At 40.4% G+C, this 24851-nt stretch overlaps 1 protein-coding gene and 1 long non-coding RNA gene across 2 annotated transcripts in view; one reads left to right on the top strand and one right to left on the bottom strand.

The window, feature by feature from the left end:
* The window catches only part of LOC120978939, a 67339-nt gene extending 65222 nt beyond the window's left edge, over nt 1–2117 (bottom strand). The window contains exon 1 of the long non-coding RNA XR_005774212.1: nt 2009–2117. This is a non-coding gene — a long non-coding RNA (uncharacterized LOC120978939). The remainder of the gene's footprint in view (nt 1–2008) is intronic.
* CACNA1I (calcium voltage-gated channel subunit alpha1 I) overlaps nt 1–24851 on the top strand; it is a 589793-nt gene that overhangs the window by 271333 nt on the left and 293609 nt on the right. The window lies entirely within an intron of this gene.

Here is a 24851-nt window from a genome sequence, read left to right on the forward strand (position 1 = left end):
TCTTAAAACCTGTGTATTAGGCTACATTCACACGTCAGTATTTTTCTATATCCCGATTTTCGGTCCGTTTTTTGCGGATCCGTTGTTCCTGAAAATTTCAGGATCCGCAAAAAAACGGAAACATGTATAAATTTCAATAAGCAAAAAAAGTTGTTTGGATTTCTTTGAAAAAAAAAAAAAAAAGAAAAAGTGAATAAAAGTTTATAAAATAAAAAATTTATTTCCAGGAACGGAATCCGCATAAAACGGATGACATACGTAATGACATACGAATGTCTTCCGTTTTTTGCGGATCCGTTGACTTTGTATTGTACCAGGATCCGATTTTTGCGGAAAAGAATAGGACAAGTTTTATATTTTTTCGGACATGCGGAACGGAACAACGGAAACGGACAGCACACATTGTGCTGTCCGATTTTTTCCAGGACCCATTGAAAATGAATGGGTACAGAACTGGTCCAGATCTGTTCAGCATAAAATGGAACAGATCAGGAAAGAAAAAACGGACGTGTGAATGGACCCTTAGATAGGATCAGGTTTCAGCATGCAGTTATGAAATCCAAAACCAGAAGTGAATTTAAAAAAAAGTGGAGAAGTAGTATCTGTCCTTTATACTTTATTTTCCTTTTATGATCCACTTCTGATTTTGGCTTCCAAAATTGCATGCTGAAACCTGACTGTGTGGCATACCCTAAAGCTACTGCCTGATTTTATTTATTTTATGCATTTATATAGCACTGTTACATTCCACAGCACTTTACAGACATTAGCATCAGGCTGTCCACAGTGGGGTACATAATCTAAGTCCCCTATCAGTATGTCTGGAGTGTGGGAGGAAAGCCACACAAAACACAGGGAGAACATACAAACTCCATGCAGATGTTGTCCTTGTTTGGAACCCAGGATCCCAGCGCTGCAAGGCACCAGTGCTAACCACTGAGCCCCTGTGCTGCCTGATCACTCAACTTTCTTAGGGCTCTTTCACACCTGCGTTCTTTTCTTCCGGCATAGAGTTCCGTCGTCGGGGCTCTATGCCGGAAGAATCCTGATCAGGATTATCCTAATGCATTCTGAATGGAGAGTAATCCGTTCAGGATGCATCAGGATGTCTTCAGTTCCGGTACGGAACGTTTGTTGGCCGGAGAAAATACCGCAGCATGCTGCGCTTTTTGCTCCGGCCAAAAATCCGGAACACTTGCCGCAAGGCCGGATCCGGAATTAATGCCCATTGGAAGGCATTGATCCGGATCCGGCCTTAAGCTAAACGTCGTTTCGGCGCATTGCCGGAGCCGACATTTAGCTTTTTCTGAGTGGTTACCATGGCTGCCGGGACGCTAAAGTCCTGACAGCCATGGTAAGTGTAGTGGGGAGCGGGGGAGCAGTGTACTTACCGTCCGTGCGGCTCCCCGGGCGCTCCAGAGTGACGTCAGGGCGCCCCAAGCGCATGGATCACGTCATCCATGTGATCACGTCATCCATGCGCATGGGGCGCTCTGACGTCATTCTGGAGCGCCCCGGGAGCCGCACGGACTGTAAGTATACCGCTCCCCCGCTCCCCACTACTACTATGGCAACCAGGACTTTAATAGCGTCCTGGGTGCCATAGTAACACTGAAAGCATTTGGAAGACGGTTCCGTCTTCAAATGCTTTCAGTACACTTGCGTTTTTCCGGATCCGGCAGGCACCTCCGGCAACGGAAGTGCATGCCGGATCCCAACAACGCAAGTGTGAAAGAGGCCTTAGTACTAGGAGAAACGGACAGTTCAAAGCATTGCTCACAAGTGCAATTTTGATGCAGTTCTCCTGTTAGGTGAGGAATGGATCCTGAGAAGAGAATGAGATCTATAGCTCTGAAACTGTGACTATACTTTCTACCCCTGGCAGAGAAGCTTGTTTAGAGTCCATTTGATTTGTCCACATCTAGAGAACTAGTATTTATTCTGTGAGTTGAGACCACTTTGAGGAGCTTTCATCCTTCTGCACATCAATAATTCTCCTGTAACTTACCTCTGTGTGTGGGAATCAGGACTTTTCTTTGCAGTCTGATCATGATGTTTGCCTGTTAGTCACCCTGTGTGTGCTGCCTCCTTCTGCTTCTCGGTGCCAAGCTTTCTTCTTATCTCCACCTCTCCGCTTGTCCCTGCCACAGCACATTCCATTTCCGCGGGATTGCTGTGACAGGTGATTAATAGCCTATTAGGACCAAATTACCAGATGAATGTTACTCGGAAAAGAATTGACAGAGAAAGTGACAGGAGCCATGGTAAAACCAACACCTATGCAATCCAGAAAACAAATGCCACATATCTAAAATAATAGTCATTGATGGAGCTGAAAGGTATTTAATGACTTAGGAAAGTGGCAATTATAAGGAACAGTAAGGAGCTATGATAACACGTGTCCTGTGTCGTTTTACATGTAAAGCGTGTGTGTTGCTTGGCGTGAACTAATCTTTTCTTCATGTATTTCCTCTGTTATTAGGCACAGATTAGTAGTATCATAGTTTCCTATTCTTAGTCTATTGTTTACAGGAGCCATGACTAGATAGCATGCTTTCAAGGGGTTGTCTGGGCTTTTAATACTGATGACCTATCCTCAGGACACCCGGCACCCCCACCGATCAGCTGTATGAGATGACTGCGCACGCAGTGTGAACGTGCAGTCTTCTGTCTCTCTTTCTGTTCATCGCTGCTGTCTATGGCAAAGCAGCAGCAAACAGGAAGAGAGAAGGGAGATGGCATGTGCACACTGCGCACGCTGTCTGCTCGTACAGCTGATTGGCAGGGTTGCCGATGTCACGGACGTACCGAGACATACGGACGTTCCCGCGACAGGTGGCAGGAGATCTGTGAGACTGGCAACACGTGGTTTGATCTGACATGTTTTTTCTTTTGGATCAAATGACCTCTGTGTTGTTTCTGGTGCTTGCCACACCTTCTTTCCCCTGGTGTGGCAATTTTGATCACTTAACCATCTCTATTTATTGCTGTTTCTCCCACTATGCTATGCAGTTTATAGCTTCTGTTGGACTTGTGGTTAGCTTGTGTTTGATTCTCGGCTAAGTTCCTGGTGCTACCAAAGCTTCATTGAAGATAAGTGTTGCCTTTCCCTGTTGTTTGTCATTAGGCCTGAGGGAGACTCCTGTTCTTCCTTCCATTTGGAGGAACAGGTAGACCCAGTCCTGATATTAGTTCCAGGCTCCTATAGGGTGAGATAGGATTCTAGGTATCCGGTGTATGAACTTGCCTACCTTTGGGGCCTGTTCATACTGGTAGTCTGTCAGGACTGGAGTTAGGGTTTTCTCTAGGAGGTGTCCATCTTCCTTCCCTAGTTTCCAGGCCTTATTCCAGTATCCCCTTTCCCTCCTATGCTCGGTGTGGTGTTTTCCTCGCACAAATGAGCGTGACAGCCCGAATCGGACCCCACCGATCTAATATTGATGACTTATCCTGAGGATAGGTCATCAATAATATAAGCCTGGAGAACCTCTTTAAACTTAATTTTCTAAATAAGTTATGTGAACTGAGCCTTCAATATATGTTAAAACTTGAAGTCCCTATTGTACAGTTGTAGGTACAGTACTGTGCCATCATATGATGCCTCTTTAAAGCCCTGTGTTCTTTTTTAAGATAGAATAAACCAGTTAATATGGCATACAATGCAAAATCCAAACTATAGGGAATATGAACTTGGAGGAGGGGGAGACAGAACCTCAGTTCACATCATAAGTGGGGGTCCCAACAATAGGAAGCGAGGATTAGAAGTGTCCACAGGATCGGGGATAAGTTTAAAGGGGTTATGCCATGACTAATGTAAAAAATTTAAATCAGACATCATATAGTACATAACAAACTCTTTCTAACAAAGCTAGAAACAGCCCTGTACCTCACACTGGTCCAGAGATCTCCCCTGCTAGATTTATATTAATCTGAAAGCTCAAGGGGAGTGTCTTTTCTGTTGCAGCTATGGAGGCAGCTGAAGGATGAAACTGAGCATGTGTGGCCTTCTCAGTGAGCAGGTCAAAGAAATAAGAAAAAAACAAAACAGCAGGTTGTGCTACACAGATACATTTTATTGAATAACTCAGTGGCTATACAGAATTTTTAATTGCATACAATTACAAAAGAATTCAGATCCAGGTGCTGGTTTGGAAATTGTAGAATATTTTTTGTGGGACAACCCCTTTAATGACTTTAACCACCTCAGCCCCCAGTGCTTAAACACCCTGAAAGACCAGGCCACTTTTTACACTTCTGACCTACACTACTTTCACCGTTTATTGCTCGGTCATGCAACTTACCACCCAAATGAATTTTACCTCCTTTTCTTCTCACTAATAGAGCTTTCATTTGGTGGTATTTCATTGCTGCTGACATTTTTACTTTTTTTGTTATTAATCGAAATTTAACGATTTTTTTGCAAAAAAATGACATTTTTCACTTTCAGTTGTAAAATTTTGCAAAAAAAACGACATCCATATAGAAATTTTGCTCTAAATTTATAGTTCTACATGTCTTTGATAAAAAAAAATGTTTGGGTAAAAAAAAAATGGTTTGGGTAAAAGTTATAGCGTTTACAAACTATGGTACAAAAATGTGAATTTCCGCTTTTTGAAGCAGCTCTGACTTTCTGAGCACCTGTCATGTTTCCTGAGGTTCTACAATGCCCAGACAGTACAAACACCCCACAAATGACCCCATTTCTGAAAGTACACACCCTAAGGTATTCGCTGATGGGCATAGTGAGTTCATAGAACTTTTTATTTTTTGTCACAAGTTAGCGGAAAAAGATGATTTTTTTTTTTTTTTTTTCTTACAAAGTCTCATATTCCACTAACTTGTGACAAAAAATAAAAAGTTCTATGAACTCACTATGCCCATCAGCGAATACCTTGGGGTCTCTTCTTTCCAAAATGGGGTCACTTGTGGGGTAGTTCTACTGCCCTGGCATTCTAGGGGCCCAAATGTGTGGTAAGGAGTTTGAAATCAAATTCTGTAAAAAATGACCTGTGAAATCCGAAAGGTGCTCTTTGGAATATGGGCCCCTTTGCCCACCTAGGCTGCAAAAAAGTGTCACACATCTGGTATCTCCGTACTCAGGAGAATGTGGGGAATGTGTTTTGGGGTGTCATTTTATATATACCCATGCTGGGTGAGAGAAATATCTTGGCAAAAGACAACTTTTCCCATTTTTTTATACAAAGTTGTCATTTGACCAAGATATTTATCTCACCCAGCATGGGTATATGTAAAAAGACACCCCAAAACACATTCCTCAACTTCTCCTGAGTACGGGGATACCAGATGTGTGACACTTTTTTGCAGCCTAGGTGGGCAAAGGGGCCCATATTCCAAAGAGCACCTTTCGGATTTCACTCCTCATTTTTTCCTGAATTTGATTTCAAACTCCTTACCACACATTTGGGCCCCTAGAATACCAGGGCAGTATAACTACCCCACAAGTGACCCCATTTTGGAAAGAAGACACCCCAAGGTATTCCGTGAGGGGCATGGCGAGTTCCTAGAATTTTTTATTTTTTGTCACAAGTTAGTGGAAAATGATGATTTATTTATTTATTTTTTTTTTTCATACAAAGTCTCATATTCCACAAACTTGTGACAAAAAATAAAAACTTCCATGAACTCACTATGCCCATCAGCGAATACCTTGGGGTCTCTTCTTTCCAAAATGGGGTCACTTGTGGGGTAGTTATACTGCCCTGGCATTCTAGCGGCCCAAATGTGTGGTAAGTAGGTAAATGACCTGTGAAATCCGAAAGGTGCTCTTTGGAATGTGGGCCCCTTTGCCCACCTAGGCTGCAAAAAGTGTCACACATCTGGTATCTCTGTATTCAGGAGAAGTTGAGGAATGTGTTTTGGGGTGTCTTTTTACATATACCCATGCTGGGTGAGATAAATATCTTGGTCAAATGCCAACTTTGTATAAAAAAATGGGAAAAGTTGTCTTTTGCCAAGATATTTCTCTCACCCAGCATGGGTATATGTAAAATGACACCCCAAAACACATTCCCCAACTTCTCCCGATTACGGAGATACCAGATGTGTGACACTTTTTTGCAGCCGAGGTGGGCAAAGGGGCCCATATTCAAAAGAGCACCTTTCGGATTTCACAGGTCATTTTTTACAGAATTTGATTTCAAACTCCTTACCACACATTTGGGCCCCTAGAATGCCAGGGCAGTATAACTACCCCACAAGTGACCCCATTTTGGAAAGAAGAGACCCCAAGGTATTCGCTGATGGGCATAGTGAGTTCATGGAAGTTTTTATTTTTTGTCACAAGTTAGTGAAATATGAGACTTTGTATAAAAAAAAAAAAAAAAATAAGCATTTTCCACTAACTTGTGACAAAAAATAAAAAATTCTAGGAACTCGCCATGCCCCTCACGGAATACCTTGGGGTGTCTTCTTTCCAAAATGGGGTCACTACTGGGGTAGTTATACTGCCCTGGCATTTTCCAGGGGCCCTAATGTGTGGTAAGTAGGTAAATGACCTGTGAAATCCTAAAGGTGCTCTTTGGAATATGGGCCCCTTTGCCCACCTAGGCTGCAAAAAAGTGTCACACATGTGGTATCGCCATATTCAGGAGAAGTTGGGGAATGTGTTTTGGGGTGTCATTTTACATATACCCATGCTGGGTGAGAGAAATATCTTGGCAAAAGACAACTTTTCCCATTTTTTTATACAAAGTTGGCATTTGACCAAGATATTTCTCTCACCCAGCATGGGTATATGTAAAATGACACCCCAAAACACATTCCCCAACTTCTCCTGAGTACGGCGATACCAGATGTGTGACACTTTTTTGCAGCCTAGATGCGCAAAGGTGCCCAAATTCCTTTTAGGAGGGCATTTTTAGACATTTGGATACCAGACTTCTTCTCACGCTTTGGGGCCCCTAGAATGCCAGGGCAGTATAAATACCCCACATGTGACCCCATTTTGGAAAGAAGACACCCCAAGGTATTCAATGAGGGGCATGGCAAGTTCATAGAAATTTTTTTTTTTTGGCACAAGTTAGCGGAAATTGATATTTTTAATTTTTTTCTCACAAAGTCTCCCGTTCCGCTAACTTGGGACAAAAATTTCAATCTTTCATGGACTCAATATGCCCCTCACGGAATACCTGGGGGTGTCTTCTTTCCGAAATGGGGTCACATGTGGGGTATTTATACTGCCCTGGCATTCTAGGGGCCCTAAAGCGTGAGAAGAAGTCTGGAATATAAATGTCTAAAAAATTTTACGCATTTGGATTCCGTGAGGGGTATGGTGAGTTCATGTGAGATTTTATTTTTTGACACAAGTTAGTGGAATATGAGACTTTGTAAGAAAAAAAAAAAAAAATTCTACTAACTTGGGCCAAAAAAATATCTGAATGGAGCCTTACAGAGGGGTGATCAATGACAGGGGGGGTGATCAATGACAGGGGGGGTGATCAATGACAGGGGGGGTGATCAATGACAGGGGGGTGATCAATGACAGGGGGGTGATCAGAGAGTCTATATGGGGTGATCACCACAGTCATTGATCATGCCCGTGTAAGGCTTCATTCAGACGTCCGGATGCGTTTTGCGGATCCGATCCATCTATCAGTGCATCCGTAAAAATCATGCGGACATCTGAATGGAGCTTTACAGGGGGGTAATCAATGACAGGGGGGTAATCAGGGAGTCTATATGGGGTGATCACCACAGTCATTGATCACGCCCCTGTAAGGCTTCATTCAGACGTCCGGATGCGTTTTGCGGATCCGATCCATCTATCAGTGGATCCGTAAAAATCATGCGGACATCTGAATGGAGCTTTACAGGGGGGTAATCAATGACAGGGGGGTAATCAATGACAGGGGGGTGATCACCACAGTCATTGATCATGCCCCTGTAAGGCTTCATTCAGACGACCGGATGCGTTTTGCGGATCCGATCCATGTATCAGTGCATCCGTAAAAATCATGCGGACATCTGAATGGAGCTTTACAGGGGGGTGATCAGGGAGTCTATATGGGGTAATCACCACAGTCATTGATCATGCCCCTGTAAGGCTTCATTCAGACGTCCGGATGCGTTTTGCGGATCCGATCCATCTATCAGTGCATCCGTAAAAATCATGCGGACATCTGAATGGAGCTTTACAGGGGGTTAATCAATGACAGGGGGGTGATCACCACAGTCATTGATCATGCCCCTGTAAGGCTTCATTCAGACGACCGGATGCGTTTTGCGGATCCGATCCATGTATCAGTGCATCCGTAAAAATCATGCGGACATCTGAATGGAGCTTTACAGGGGGGTAATCAATGACAGGGGGGTAATCAATGACAGGGGGGTGATCAGGGAGTCTATATGGGGTGATCACCACAGTCATTGATCACGCCCCTGTAAGGCTTCATTCAGACGTCCGGATGCGTTTTGCGGATCCGATCCATCTATCAGTGGATCCGTAAAAATCATGCGGACGTCTGAATGGAGCTTTACAGGGGGTTGATCAATGACAGGGGGGTAATCAATGACAGGGGGGTGATCAGGGAGTCTATATGGGGTGATCAGGGGTGATTAGGGGTGATCAGGGGCTAATAAGGGGTTAATAAGTGACGGGGGGGGGGGTGTAGTGTAGTGTAGTGGTGCTTGGTGCTACTTTACTGAGCTACCTGTGTCCTCTGGTGGTCGATCTAAACAAAGGGGACCACCAGAGGACCAGGTAGCAGGTATATTAGACGCTGTTATCAAAACAGCGTCTAATATACCTGTTAGGGGTTAAAAAAAACACATCTCCAGCCTGCCAGCGAACGATCGCCGCTGGCAGGCTGGAGATCAACTCTCTTACCTTCCGTTCCTGTGAGCGCGCGCGCCTGTGTGCGCGCGTTCACAGGAAGTCTCGCGTCTCGCGAGATGACGCGTATATGCGTGACTGTGCGCAGCGCTGCCACCTCCGGAACGCGATCCTGCGTTAGGCGGTCCGGAGGTGGTTAAAGGAGACCTGTCACTTGTTCTGTTTTAGTAACTGCTTGCATCCCCTTCATGTAATAACAATTCTGGAGCATCTATTCTTATGACTATGTTGTGCCATTCCTTTATTATTTCTGCTAGAAGCTATGAATGAATTATTAGCAGTTTGTATTGAAGGTCCAGATGGGTGTTTCCAGTTGAGGGTGTGTACCTGCATAGTCTGACACTGACAGCACTGATTGGATAGGACACACCCCAACTGGTAACACCCATCTTGACCTTCACTGCAAGCTGCTAATAATTAATTGATAACTTCTAGCAGCAATAATAAAATGATAAAACAACATCGAGTCATAAGAATCCTCTAGAATTGCTATGACAAGATGGAGTAGTTACTAAAAAGGACTTGTCAAGAGAGGTGGCGGGTCCTCTTTAAGCAATTTTAATGAACTCATGATGACTCTCAGTTATTAAAAGTATAGGGCTAGAGAAGAGCGAATTGTTCAAAAAGACAACAATAATAAATAATGTCATATAGCTATGGGTAAATGGATGGCAATAAACACAGGCATAATTAAAAATGCCCTTCTACAAATACACTATACATTGGTATTGATGCATTAAATGTGTTAAGTTGCATACTTATAAATGGTAGCAAAATTGCAACTATATTTTTTTTACAATCACAGATGCATTTAAACGTCCCTTGCTACAAACACAATGTACAACGACACAATAAAATGTGTTAAATTGCTCAATTATAAATGGCACCAAAATTGCAAATGGTTTTTGGAAAGAAAGAGGTGCAATGGTGCAGCGTATGCAGTAAGATATATGCTACCAGAAAAAAATGACCCTTTTTGGTCCAGAATATTTTTGAAAATTAATATAAATCAATAGCCATAAGCTATACCAATTCTGTTTTAAGCCTTATTCTTTATTCTCTTTCTTTATTAAAAAATAACCTTTATTATATCCATTTAAAATAAACACAAGATGGAATAAAGTGTGTTTATATTCCTCTGTGTTGTGATTTTTTCACTTTTTTTCAAATCTTCTATATGTATTAATGATACTGATAAAACGACCATTGGGTTGATTAGTAGTGTTGAGTGCGAATATTCGAATTATGAATATTTATCTTGAATATAGCAACTTTGAGAATTTGCGAATATTTCGAATATACAGGGAGTGCAGAATTATTAGGCAAATGAGTATTTTGACCACATCATCCTCTTTATGCATGTTGTCTTACTCCAAGCTGTATAGGCTCGAAAGCCTACTACCAATTAAGCATATTAGGTGATGTGCATCTCTGTAATGAGAAGGGGTGTGGTCTAATGACATCAACACCCTATATTAGGTGTGCATAATTATTAGGCAACTTCCTTTCCTTTGGCAAAATGGGTCAAAAGAAGGACTTGACAGGCTCAGAAAAGTCAAAAATAGTGAGATATCTTGCAGAGGGATGCAGCACTCTTAAAATTGCAAAGCTTCTGAAGCGTGATCATCGAACAATCAAGCGTTTCATTCAAAATAGTCAACAGGGTCGCAAGAAGCGTGTGGAAAAACCAAGGCGCATAATAACTGCCCATGAACTGAGAAAAGTCAAGCGTGCAGCTGCCAAGATGCCACTTGCCACCAGTTTGGCCATATTTCAGAGCTGCAACATCATTGTAGTGCCCAAAAGCACAAGGTGTGCAATACTCAGAGACATGGCCAAGGTAAGAAAGGCTGAAAGACGACCACCACTGAACAAGACACACAAGCTGAAACGTCAAGACTGGGCCAATAAATATCTCAAGACTGATTTTTCTAAGGTTTTATGGACTGATGAAATGAGAGTGAGTCTTGATGGGCCAGATGGATGGGCCCGTGGCTGGATTGGTAAAGGGCAGAGAGCTCCAGTCTGACTCAGACGCCAGCAAGGTGGAGGTGGAGTACTGGTTTGGGCTGGTATCATCAAAGATAAGCTTGTGGGGCCTTTTCGGGTTGAGGATGGAGTCAAGCTCAACTCCCAGTCCTACTGCCAGTTTCTGGAAGACACCTTCTTCAAGCAGTGGTACAGGAAGAAGTCTGCATCCTTCAAGAAAAACATGATTTTCATGCAGGACAATGCTCCATCACACGCGTCCAAGTACTCCACAGCGTGGCTGGCAAGAAAGGGTATAAAAGAAGAAAATCTAATGACATGGCCTCCTTGTTCACCTGATCTGAACCCCATTGAGAACCTGTGGTCCATCATCAAATGTGAGATTTACAAGGAGGGAAAACAGTACACCTCTCTGAACAGTGTCTGGGAGGCTGTGGTTGCTGCTGCACGCAATGTTGATGGTGAACAGATCAAAACACTGACAGAATCCATGGATGGCAGGCTTTTGAGTGTCCTTGCAAAGAAAGGTGGCTATATTGGTTACTGATTTGTTTTTGTTTTGTTTTTGAATGTCAGAAATGTATATTTGTGAATGTTGAGATGTTATATTGGTTTCACTGGTAAAAATAAATAATTGAAATGGGTATATATTTGTTTTTTGTTAAGTTGCCTAATAATTATGCACAGTAATAGTCACCTGCACACACAGATATCCCCCTAAAATAGCTAAAACTAAAAACAAACTAAAAACTACTTCCAAAAATATTCAGCTTTGATATTAATGAGTTTTTTTGGGTTCATTGAGAACATGGTTGTTGTTCAATAATAAAATTAATCCTCAAAAATACAACTTGCCTAATAATTCTGCACTCCCTGTAGTGCTATATATTCGCTATATCGAATATTCAGCATTTTTTAACATCTGAAAACATGATTCCTCCCTGCTTCTTGCATGTGCGCCAATAAGTCATTAATTATTTACAATTGGTCACTAGGACCAGTGATTGTCTCTAGGTTGACACGTGTTGTTTTAAGTATCTAAAAATTAACATTTATTGTTTATCATTAAAATTACTAACCAGAACTAACTTAATTAAAACTATCAGTCGTGTCTGCACTCCCGCTCATAGTAGTCTGAGTATAGCTGTGAGACTACTAAAGGACAGAACTTCACTGTAGGCTGCCTGGCTCACTCCTCTATAGTCTCACAGCTATACTCAGACTACTATGAGCGGGAGTGCAGACACGACTGATAGTTTTAATTAAGTTAGTTCTGGTTAGTAATTTTAATGATAAACAATAAATGTTAATTTTTAGATACTTAAAACAACACGTGTCAACCTAGAGACAATCACTGGTCCTAGTGACCAATTGTAAATAATTAGTCTGTTATGTCTCAACACGTGTTAGTGGGTCAAATGCAATTAAAGTGCCAATAAGTCATTGTCCAACAAGCAACTTAAGCAGGGAGGAATCATGACTTTAGATAAGAAAAATGACAAATATTCTAAAAAAACTAATATATAGCACTATATCGAATATATAAGTTTTTTTGAATATTCGTCAATTTTTTTTCAATCTGTACAGTTGTTCCACTTCGGCATACTCCTCCCCGACAAGCGTCCCCATCACCATGGGAACACCTGGGGGTTAGAATATACCATCGGATCTGAGTTTTCACGATCTCAGTGAGATCGTGAAAACTCAGATCCGATGGTTTATTCTAACTCCCAGGCGTTCCCATGGTGACAGGGATGCTTGCCTAGAGGTTAGAATATCCCATAGAATCTGAGTTTTCACGATCTCAGTGAGATCGTGAAAACTCAGATCCAATGGTATATTCTAACCCCCAGGCGTTCCCATGGTGACGGGGACGCTTTCCTGGGGGTTAGAATATACCATCGTATCTGATCTCAGTGAGATCGTGAAAACTTATATCCAATGGTACCGTATATTCTAACCCCCAGGCGTTCTCATGGTGACGGGGACACTTGTCGGGGAGGAGTATGCCGAAGTGGAACAACTGTACCGATTGAAAAAAACAAAGACATATAATCTAAAAAACAAATATATTCAATATAGTTGTAATTTTTTTCTCATCTGAAGTTGAGATTGGAAAAAATTACGACCATTAAAAAAAAAGATTATAGCACTATATTAGTTAAATTGCTCTATATTCGTATTTTTTTTCAAATATTCGCTATATTGCTATATATTCTTGTTTTAGAATATTATGAATATTCTGAAATACGAATATAGCACTATATTAGCTTTATTGCTCTAAGCAACTTAAGCAGGGAGGAATCATGACTTTAGATGACAAAAAAATGACGAATATTCTAAAAAACAAATATATAGCACTAAATTCTAGAGGGCTATATATTCGTTTTTGACCCACGCCTGTATTGATCACGTAATATTCGCATATTACGCGATTATTACCTTGCCGATATTTCGAGTAAAAAAAAAAGTACAATATAATGGATATTTGAATTCGTGAATATTCGCGAAATATCGCACATTCGAATATGACCCCTGCCGCTCATCACTATTCATTAGATCTTTATAGGGGTAGTACGTCCTCCTCTCCCAGTTTCACCCATTCACAGCGCTCGATATGTAAAATGACAATACCTATCACCTAATAGAAAGAAGATACAGAGATCTCTGGACCAATAGGATATACATTTTTACCTGACATAATAACAGAGTAGACCAATACTCCGTTCAGGTCCGCGCCTGCATATGGGACTTAGAAAACCAAAGCACTCTCCTTCCTCTTCTCACCATATCAGGCTTCCCTGTTCTCTCCCCTTACCTCCTACTGCACATATTGATGGACTTAGTTTTATTTTACCTCGATCATCAACATTTTGTCCTATCTTTAATGCTATGTATGTTCCCCTGTCTAATAATTATAATAAGTTTTATAATAAGTTTTATTCTGCTGTTACTGCTCTTCTTAGAGTGGGGTGGGGGGTGGAGGGGGTTGGAAAAAAGAAAAGAACATTACAGTGATATTCATTAATAAATACATTTATTTATTAAAGGATAATTCAGATTTCATTTTCAATTATTTTTAATATGAATTCATATTACTGTATGCCTGATCTACCATATGACTTTATATCTTTAAAATCATGATTTCAAAAAACAGATCACTCATACATAATTATATTGATATATTATTTCCTTTCAATCATTTTATCAATTCATAGACCCTCCTCTCTGGTCCTTTATTTACAATCATGTTGTTAATTGACCATATACTAACAAATAAATAAACTTTTTTTTTATCCTTTATTTATTTTACTTTAATCATTTTCTCAATTTATATGATTGCGGCAATAAATATCTTTAGTTATTATTTCTTTCACTAGTGATAGTGTCCCGCAAAGTTTTTCATGATCCTTAAAGGGACACTGACAGGCCAAATCAGCATATATAGTTAGATATATGACATTACAGGTCTTATAGAGTCTTTTAAAAGCATATAAGTATCCCCCCTGTCCACCTTATAAAGAGCGAAATATAAAGTTTTATAACCTGCTTGTCCGGTCAGCAATCTGCCCAAGGGGCGGCGTTTCATGTGAAAATGCGCCCAGCTAGCCGCTCCCAACTGCCGTTGTTAAGCCCCGCCCAGCTCATCATTATTCACTTCGCTGGGCGGCGGCTAGAACTCTCCCCAGTCCCGATCCTGTGCATGGGCAATTCAATCCTCTGGGCATCGTTCATGCCCAATCTTCTGCGCCTGCGCCCCGCTGTGGTTAGATCGCGCATGCGTACACACACAGCCTGCCTGCGTCTTGGAGGCAGCTGCAGCCTCAGCCTCAGCCATGCACTGTTCAGAGCAGCGCTTCAGAGCGCTGCTCACTCACATCGTCAAAGGGGTTAATAGTGCGTCCCAGAGGATTGAATTGCCCATGCGCAGGATCGGGACTGGGGAGAGTTCTAGCCGCCGCCCAGCGAAGTGAATAATGATGAGCTGGGCGGGGCTTAACAACGGCAGTTGGGAGCGGCTAGCTGGGCGCATTTTCACATGAAACGCCGCCCCTTGGGCAGATTGCTGACCGGACAAGCCGGTTATAAAACTTTATATTTCGCTCTTTAAAAGGTGGACAGGGGGGATACTTATATGCTTTTAAAAGACTCTATAAGACCTGTAATGTCATATATCTAACTATATATGCTGGTTTGGCCTGTCAGTGTCCCTTTAATGTATATCCTAGTAATCTCCATCCTATCTATTTATGTTATTTTTGGTCCATTCATTCTTCTTTTATAATTTAAATGGTTTTAGGTGATCAGATTTTAATGTACGGCTTCTTCATCCATAAATCGTCTTCCATTTGTATAATAGTTCTTCACTCTATGTCTCCCATTTTTCTTTATATGAAGGCTGAAAAAGAAAAGCCTTCATTAAGGCCTTGGGACTCATTGTGTTAAGCCTGTATATCCACATTTTGCAATAATCTTTTGTCCAAATCCCCCCCTCTTGGTCCCATTATTTATTTTTCAATACCCCCAAATTTTAGGTTATTTGGATTGTTTCCATGAAAATATTTGATATGTCGCGCAATTGATGTGTCCTTATTTGTTTCAATAGCACTCAAGTGACCAGATATGCCTCATCTTAGTTTATGTATGGTTTTTCCCACATATAGTTTAGGGCAAGTACACATTGCAATATAGATTACCCCTTGAGTCTTACAAGTTATACGCAGTTTAATCTCATATCTCTTTCCATCACTGGGATTTGAAAAATTCTGTGCCCTTAAAATGAACTTACAAAATAACCAGACTCCACATGGTACTGATCCCTTGGGGTCATCTTTATGTTTTTTAATAGGTAACATCTGTTCTTGATAGTGACTGAAAACAAGATAATAAAGGGGTTGTCCGAGTTATTTTTTTGTTCTTTGTATGTTTTTAACTAGGCAAATGAAAGGACTTTACAATTCACTTACTTTATCTCCAGTTGCTGGTTTCTCAGATTTCACTGAGGGTCACATGACCTGGGATGTCAGCTTTTCCCCCTGCTCTGATGATAATTTGTGCACAAGCCTGAAAGAGCAGATGTGTGTCTGTACAGGAAACGTCACTGTGCTGGCCACGCCCCCCTTCACTGACGTCTGCTGCTGTCTGCTCTCTCCCTGGATTCTTAAACCCTTCAGCGGCACAGACTCAGGGCTAGAGGCTTTACTGAGTAGTTGCAGGCAGTGAGGAGACAAATGCTGGGCACAGGAGCTTACAGACTAGAGGAGTTCTGCACAAGAACAGGTAGGAAGATCCTGTGTGTATCAGCAGTGTAATTATACAGCTGGGACTTGTAGTCCTACTCATACAACATGCTGCTGAGTCTCCCAGCAGGCAGACATCTGCCTCGGACAACCCCTTTAATATTTTGCCCTCTCCGATAAGTTATACTCAGATATGAACTGAGAACAGGTTTCAAATCTCTGCCTGATTTCAAAATGTGCCAGTGTCTTTTTAAGATGGTATTCATTTCTTTTGTGTATCCATCATACGTTCCTATACATCTAATTATTTAGGCTTTTTTTTATTATCTTTGAATCTAAGAGGTCTTCTAATTTTTTTATCCTCGCCTTATTAAAGGCTTTTTTAAGGAGACGTATGGGATAGTCACATTCCTAAAAACGTCTGAATAGTTCTTCACTTTCAGAAAAAAAAGAAACCATCTGAGCAGTTGCTCTAAGATACTGTGCAGTTGGTATTCCCCTTTTTAATGGGGAAGGGTGCCAACTTGTCCAGTACAAGTAACTGTTTGTTGCTGTTGGTTTCCTATAGATGTCTGTACTAAGACTACCATCTTCCAAATTTTTTTTTTTTTCAAATCAAATAAACAGATCTCTTCCTCCTGTATTTCATGCACATATCTCATACCAATATTATTATTATTTAACTTGTCAACAAATTCCTGAAAAAAAGGCTTACTGCGCTTTCATAAGATGAGAATATCATCTATATATCTGCCCCAGTAGATAATGTGGCAGGTATATAGAGACATTACATCTGTGAACACAGTGTGATTCTCCCACCACCCTAAAAAAAGATTTGCGTACGTTGGTGCACAAGCCGTCCCCATTGCGGTCCCATTCTTTTGTTTATAGAACTGCTCCTGAAAAGTAAAATAATTGTGTTCTAGAATAAATTCAAGTAGTAATAGAACAAAATCATTGTGCTTGTGAAAAGTGATACTTTTTGTGTCTAGAAAATATTTTACCGCATTAAAGGGTTTCTGTCACCAGAATTAACCCTATTAAACTAGCTGACATTAGCGATGTGTTAATGTCAGCTGAACCTAACTAGCCTATTCCTAATTTTATCTATGCCCCCGTTACTCCAGAAATATAACTATATATGCTAATTATCCTCTAGGAGCAGGGAGGGCAATGCCCCTGCTCTTAGAGGCTCCATTCTCCCACTTCTGGCCAAGCCCTGCTACACTAGATTGCCAGGGCCAGGCAGCGGTGGTCATCTACTGCCAGCCCTGTCTGCCGTGTAAATCTCGTGCCTGCGCCGTCCCCTTCAGTATTCGGCACAGTGATTGAAGGGCGCTTGCCAGCTGCCGGCTTCCTCACTGCGCCTGCGCCGAATACTGAACGACGCAAGATTTCCCCAGCGCACAAGGCTGGGAGTTGGAGGTGAAGGCTGCCTAGCCCTGTCAATTTAGTGTAGCAGGGAGTGGCCAGAGGTGGGAGAACGGAGCCTCTAGGAGCAGGGGCAATCCCCCCCCCCCTTGTGCCTAGAGGCTAATTAGCATATTATAAAAGTTATATTTCTGGAGTAACGGGGGCATAGATAAAAGTAGGAATAGGCTAGTTAGGTTCAGCTGACATTAGCACATCGCTAATGTCAGCTTGTTTAATAGGGTTAATTCTGGTGACAGAAACCATTTAAGACCCAAGGAGTGCTGTATGTTACTATAAAGGGATTCCACATCCAAGCTTGCTAAAAAGGTGTTTTGAGGGAGAGACATATCATTGATTTTTAGAAAAAGATCTTTTGTGTCTTTTAGATATGAAGGTAATGCAGTTACAAAGCATCTTAGTACTTGGTCAACATAGTTCCTTATTCCTTGTGTTAGGCTATAATTTCCTGACACTATAGGTCTACCTGGAGTTGGTATTTTCTTTTTGTCCACCTTGGGAAGAGCATAGAATGTCGGGACAGTCGGAGCGTTATTATATAAATACTGAAATTCATCTTTGCTGAACAGATTTTCAGTTTTTGCTCGTGTGAGCAGTTATTTTAACTCCTGTATCTCTCAGTAGGATTAACAGAAAGGGTCTGATAGGTTTGTTTATCATTTAGAAGTCTCAGAACCATATTGACATAGTCTTGTTTATCCTGTATGACAATGTTGCCACCTTTATCACTAGATTTAATTATTATCAATGTCTCATTTTTAAGCCTCCTGCACATGACCATTTTTTTTTTTCCGTTTACTGGCCGTTTTTTGCGCTCTGTATACGGTCCATATACGGAACCATTCATTTTAATGGTTCCTCAAAAAAAACATATTTCCGTTTTTGTCCGTTCCGTTGAAAGAACATGTCCTAATATTGCCCGCAAATCACGTTCCATAGCTCCATTCAAGTCAATGGGTCCGCAAAAAAAAACGGAACACATACGGAAATGCATCCATATGTCTTCCGTATCTGTTCCGTTTTTGCAGAACCATATATTGAAAATGTTATGCCCAGCCCAATTTTATCTATGTAATTACTGTATATGCCATACGGAAAAACAGAACGGAAAAAACGGAACAGAAACGGAAACACAACGGAAACAAAAAACGAAACAACGAATCCGTGAAAAACGGACTGCAAAACATTGAAAAAGCCATACGGTCGTGTAAAATAGGCCTTAGTCTGTTCTGTTCTGATTTTTAGAGTTTGTATTTCTTGTGTGACTAGATTTACAAATGTATCTATTTCTTTTTACTGAGAAAAAGGTGGTGTTAGTTTTGACTTAGGTTTTAATATTGCAAAAAGTGGTTCTAGAGGTATTTCTAAGCCGTCATTTTCATTCATTAGACTTTCCAAGGTCTCAACACATTTTTTCTCTTTTTCCTGCATTCGTTTTATCTCATGTTCAGAGTCTAAGTGCATTTTGTGAAGTGCCAATTTTCGTGCAAATAAATGAATATCTTTTATTTAGGGGAATTTGTCGCATTGTGGTACTGGTGAGAATGTAAGGCCTTTTGACAGTAATAATTCTTCCGCCGCTGATAGAGCATGTAACGACAGATTGATAATTTCTAATCTATCATTGCCTAGTTCATTTTCTATTTGTTGTAACCCCATTTCTCTCGATCTCGTAATTGTACCCTGGGTGGCCTAAAAAAAGAGTGGCAATAGATGTATTTTTTCCCCTGATGGATTTGATATCTACACATTTTGAGGCATTTGGGTTGATTGCATATTCGTACTATGTCGCAACTCTGTCATTTGATTTGACGATTGCGCAAAGACAAAGGGCTGTGAGCCACCAAGTGATACCATAGGGGTGGTATTTAGGTTTGTATTTATTTCTTTTGAACTTTGAGTTGGAGTTGGAGTCCTTGATGGTTGCTGTTGTCTGTTTCCTGTTATATCTGAGCAGATTGATCTTGCTTCAGGCTGATCTTTTGTTTGTCTTTTAGGTATTTGATACCTTCTCTTTTTAAATTTTCTTTTTATGCCTCCCCCTTGGTTATGTATCCCCAATTGCACTGAGCTCTCTGTGCCTGATGTCTCCGTATACCAAACCTCTGTATATCTTTGTGACAGTACAGACCAAAAGTTTGGACACACCTTCTCATTCAAAGAGTTTTCTTTATTTTCATGACTATGAAGGCATCAAAATTATGAATTAACACATGTGGAATTATATACAAGTGTAAAACAACTGAAAATATGTCATATTCTAGGTTCTTCAAAGTAGCCACCTTTTGCTTTGATTGCTGCTTTGCACACTCTTGGCATTCTCTTGATGAGCTTCAAGAGGTAGTCCCCTGAAATGGTCTTCCAACAGTCTTGAAGGAGTTCCCAGAGATGCTTAGCACTTGTTGGCCCTTTTGCCTTCACTCTGCGGTCCAGCTCACCCCAAACCATCTCGATTGGGTTCAGCTCGGGTGACTGTGGAGGCCAGGTCATCTGGCGCAGCACCCCATCACTCTCCTTCATGGTCAAATAGCCCTTACTTTCAAAGTTTTCCCAATTTTTTCGGCTGACTGACTGACCTTCATTTCTTAAAGTAATAATGGCCACTCGTTTTTCTTTACTTAGCTGCTTTTTTCTTGCCATAATACAAACTCTAACAGTCTATTCAGTAGGACTATCAGCTGTGTATCCACCTGACTTCTCCTCAATGCAACTGATGGTCCCAACCCCATTTATAAGGCAAGAAATCCCACTTATTAAACCTGACAGGGCACACCTGTGAAGTGAAAAACATTTCAGGGGACTACCTCTTGAAGCTCATCAAGAGAATGCCAAGAGTGTGCAAAGCAGTAATCAAAGCAAAAGGTGGCTACTTTGAAGAACCTAGAATATGACATATTTTCAGTTGTTTCACACTTGTTTGTTATGAATATAATTCCACATGTGCTAATTCATAGTTTTGATGCCTTCAGTGTGAATCTACAATTTTCATAGTCATGAAAATAAAGAAAACTCTTTGAATGAGAAGGTGTGTCCAAACTTTTGGTCTGTACTGTATATGCAATCACTTTCAAAATTGGAGCGATCTCTAATATATTTTTGGTGTTCTCTCTTTTATCTCACTTTGTAAGCAATCAAAATTATTTTTGAGTTTGAGCACAAGGTTTATCTCTTTAATCTCCCTTTCTAGTTGATCATCTATTTATTAAATACTATTTTTTCATATTCTAATAGATATTTCTAATAGATATTAAATAAAATTTACAATAAAATCAGAATTATCCTTTAATAAATACATTTATTAGAAACATAGAATGTTTCGGCAGATAAGAACCAATTGGCCCATCTAGTCTGCCCAATATACTGTATGAATATCACTGTGATGTCCCTTTTTCTTTTCTTTTTTCCAACCCCCTCCCCCCCTCTAAGAAGAGCAGTAACAGCAGAATAACATTTATTTAATTATTATACTGGGGGACATACATAGCATTAAAGATAGGACAAAATGTTGATGATTGAGGTGAAATAAAACTAAGTCCATAAACATGCACAGTAGGAGGTAAGGGGAGATAACGGGGAAGCCTGATACGGCGAGAAGAGGAAGGGAAGGAGAGTCAGGTAAAAATGAATATCCTACTGGTCCAGAGATCTCCGTATCTTCTTTCTATTAGGTGATAGGTATTGTCATTTTACATATCGAGCGCTGTGAATGTGTGAAACTGGGAGAGGAGGACGTACTACCCCTATAAAGATCTAATGAACCCAACGCTCATGTTAGCTCCTAACCCCTGAAGACGCCACATAAATAGTGAAACATTTCGGGAAAGCTCTGTTTTTTGTTTTAAACATAAAAATATTAGTGTTGTGAGATGCAAGGGGGTTGTCCTGCAGGCGTCCCCCAGCATTCAGATTGTGATAAATAGAATTGGAAACTATAATGGAGGATAGTTGGCAAATGGAGAGGTTAGAAACAAGCTAGCTCAATTGAGTAGGGGAAGTATAGCTGTAATTTAGAAATCCTGCTGGAACTAAGTGAATTAAATAGTGTAACAAACTATCTTATTGGCAACAAATAATGTAGCAAATAGAAAGTAACTGACTTTCAATATACAGCAGCTGCTAATATTTGATACTACTATATCGGTGGTGTGTGAGAAATACCACAAACACCGTTCTAATATTTCCATATTTAACTATCAGTATCATTAATACATATGGAAGATTTGAAAAAAGTGAAAAAATAACACTAAGGTTTTTTGTTTTTTAATATTACCAACACAGGAATATAAACACACTTTATTGCATTTTGTGTTTATTTTAAATGGATATAATAAAAGTTATTTTTTAATAAAGAAAGAGAATAAAGAATAAGGCCTAAAACAGATTTGGTGTAGCTTATTGCTATTGATTTATATTCAAGATATATGTTGCATATAAAACACTGTAGAATCCTTATGGTGTGTTTTGGGGAAAAAGACTGGCTCATGCACAGACAAAAAAAAAGACCATTGTTACTTTAAATGATCTTTGTGCAAAACATGAACGGCTCCAGAAGCTGCCCTCACTGTACGACACCCGGTCCCAGTACACTAACTGTCTCATGCTTTTCCTTTCTGCTGATAAAACATGACTTTCTACTAATGATGAGCAAAATACAGAAAAATTTGATGAGGCTGCTTTGCTAAATTTTACAAAAAAATGTTCTTAGTGCCAAATTACTTAGTCACGAAGTGCATTTCTTTGTAAGTAGTGAGCGCAATTGTACCCCTTAGATGCCGCGTTCATAGCTGATCTCGGCACCTGACAGCAATAATACAGTGTAAAATAAAATAATAAAATCATACTAACACTCATCCATTTGATCATGAAGAGCCGACTGCCGCCATCTTAATTGAAGATCTACCAGGAAATCTTGCGTGGCCCGTCGGCCAGTATGGTGACGTTGAAGGGATTTCGTGCAAGACCTTCAGTCAAGATGGTGGCGGCCGGCTCTTCATGCTCAAACTGATGAGGTAAGTATGATTTATTTTATTTTTACCGCCATTCAGGGAAAATCGATTCGCTACCACGAAGCATGAGGAAATTCGGCTTCATGGCGAATCAAATTTTCCCTGAAATTCGGATCAAATTCCATTCCATGGAGTTCGATTCGCTCAACACTACTTTCTACATTGTAATTTAATCTGCCTAACTGAATATAACCCTACGTTGTCCCCATAAGGCCCCAAAATGGCTGGCTTGTGTCTGTAATTGATGTCTGTCAGAGACATGGCAGACACGTCCTCTCACATCACTGAATGAGCTCACAGTGGCATCTTTTCAAAAGAGTTAGGCTTTTTTTTTTTTTTACAAATTAATAATGTGTAAAGGAGGCCTTATACCAATTTAACTGAGAAAGCATTTTGGGATATGTTTGCAGGCTCATTCTGTATAAATAACCTATGGTGTTTCCGTTATTTGGTGTCAAACAGATCTAATCCAGCAGCAGGAAGTGAAAATTGTCACCTCCATTCAGCATCTGGTTCTGTTGTCAGGGATCCTGTCATTAGCTCAGTGCCATTGCGTCCTTCCCTGCTCACTCTCATTTCTTATCATTGCATGTTATTCAGCTGTAATTATACACACTACAATATGTCTGCCCTCATATTTCAAGAATAGGCTTTCAGCCAGGCTTAGTACGGGTATTGAGTGCTTGAATGAGAAGCATAATTCTGTATATTATAGACAGGAAACCTCAATAGGCCTTCAATATGTCGTATTATTAGCATTTAAAAGTATTTCATTTAATCAGAATTATAGAACTTGGTATAAAGATATATTGAGGGCTCCCAGTGCACTGGCAGCATTTATCTAAAGGACTATCGCAGCCTGGAAATATTTAAATCTGTGGGTTAAGTCCAAGAATGCATAAGAATTCTATTAAAGGGGGTTGTCCAAAAGGATCATATTCTTTTAGATAAAGCACAGAATGGTACTAATAAAAAATGAGAAGAATTCTAACTCACCTCACAGATCCCCCGCCATCTAGAAGGGGGTGTTTTTGAGAAGTCGGTGAGAAGATACTGTATAAAGACTAGGTTTTCTGTGACAGATTTTCAATTTCATGATATGTTATGTAGACAGCTTCTAGAAGATAATTTTTCAATGCAATTTTGAGCACTTTTTATTAATTAAACAAATGTGCTCTCGAATAAAACTGAAGTTGAAGTTAAAGGGGTTGTGTCTGACTTCAGCAAATAGCATTTATTATGTAGAGAAAGTTAATACAAGCCACTTACTAATGTATTGTTATTGTCCATATTGACTTCTTTGTTGGCTAGATTCTTTTTTCCATCACATTATACACTCTTTGTTTCCATGGTTACAACCTCCCTGCAATCCAGCAGCGGTGGCCGTGCTTGCCCACTATAGGAAAAAAGCACCAGCCTCTCTGGTGGCCGGGATCGGGAGTGGCCAGGAGTGAGGGTAGACCAGAGCTTTTTCCTACATTGTGCAAGCACGTTCTGGATTGCAGGGTGGTCGTAACCATAGAAACGAGCAATGTATAATGTGATGGAAAAATTATTCAAGCAAGCAAAGGAAGCAAAATGGACAATAACAATACACTAGCAAGTGGCTTGTATTAACTTTCTCTACATTATGCATGTCATTTGCTGAAGTGAGACAACCCCTTTAAGAATTAGACTTGTTTTACTATAGTAGTCTTTGGCATGCACTATACCTTATTTCAACAGATCATATACAAACTTTATTTAGGACTTGTTCACATCTGTACCTCCCTTGCAGAGCAGACAAAAAGTCCTGCATGCAGGACTTTTCCACTAAAAATCTGACTCCTGAATGGAAACCTATCGGATACTATTATAGTCAGTTGGGTCTTTTCAGCTCTGTTGGCTTTAGTTCTGTGCCAAATCTGGTACCTTCATTTTTGTTCTGTTCTTCTAGTGGAGAAGAAAAATAGAAACTACCACTGGTCTGAACATTCTCTTATTTTTCGAACAAGTTGGAATTCTGTCCAGTAATAATAATCTATTAATTGTAATAATGCTCCATGCTTGAGACAGCACTATGTAAACATAGATGTGTCCATACTTTGCTTTCTACAATTTATTTTAGGAACCACAATTTACCGCAATTCAAATTCAGTGCAATATAGCTACATGCTAGCAAAACAAGCAACTGCAAGTCACATCACAACCAGTGGTTGACCATAAATAGACAAATATCACATGTTCATTAGAGATGAGTGAATTGATTCTGAATTAGGCTACATGCATACGACTGTTGTGTGTTTTGCAGTCCGCAAATTGCGGATCAGCAAAACATGGATGGCGTCCGTGTGC

This window comes from Bufo bufo, chromosome 9 (genome assembly GCF_905171765.1).
Source record: "Bufo bufo chromosome 9, aBufBuf1.1, whole genome shotgun sequence".
NCBI classification, from domain to species: Eukaryota; Metazoa; Chordata; class Amphibia; order Anura; family Bufonidae; genus Bufo; species Bufo bufo.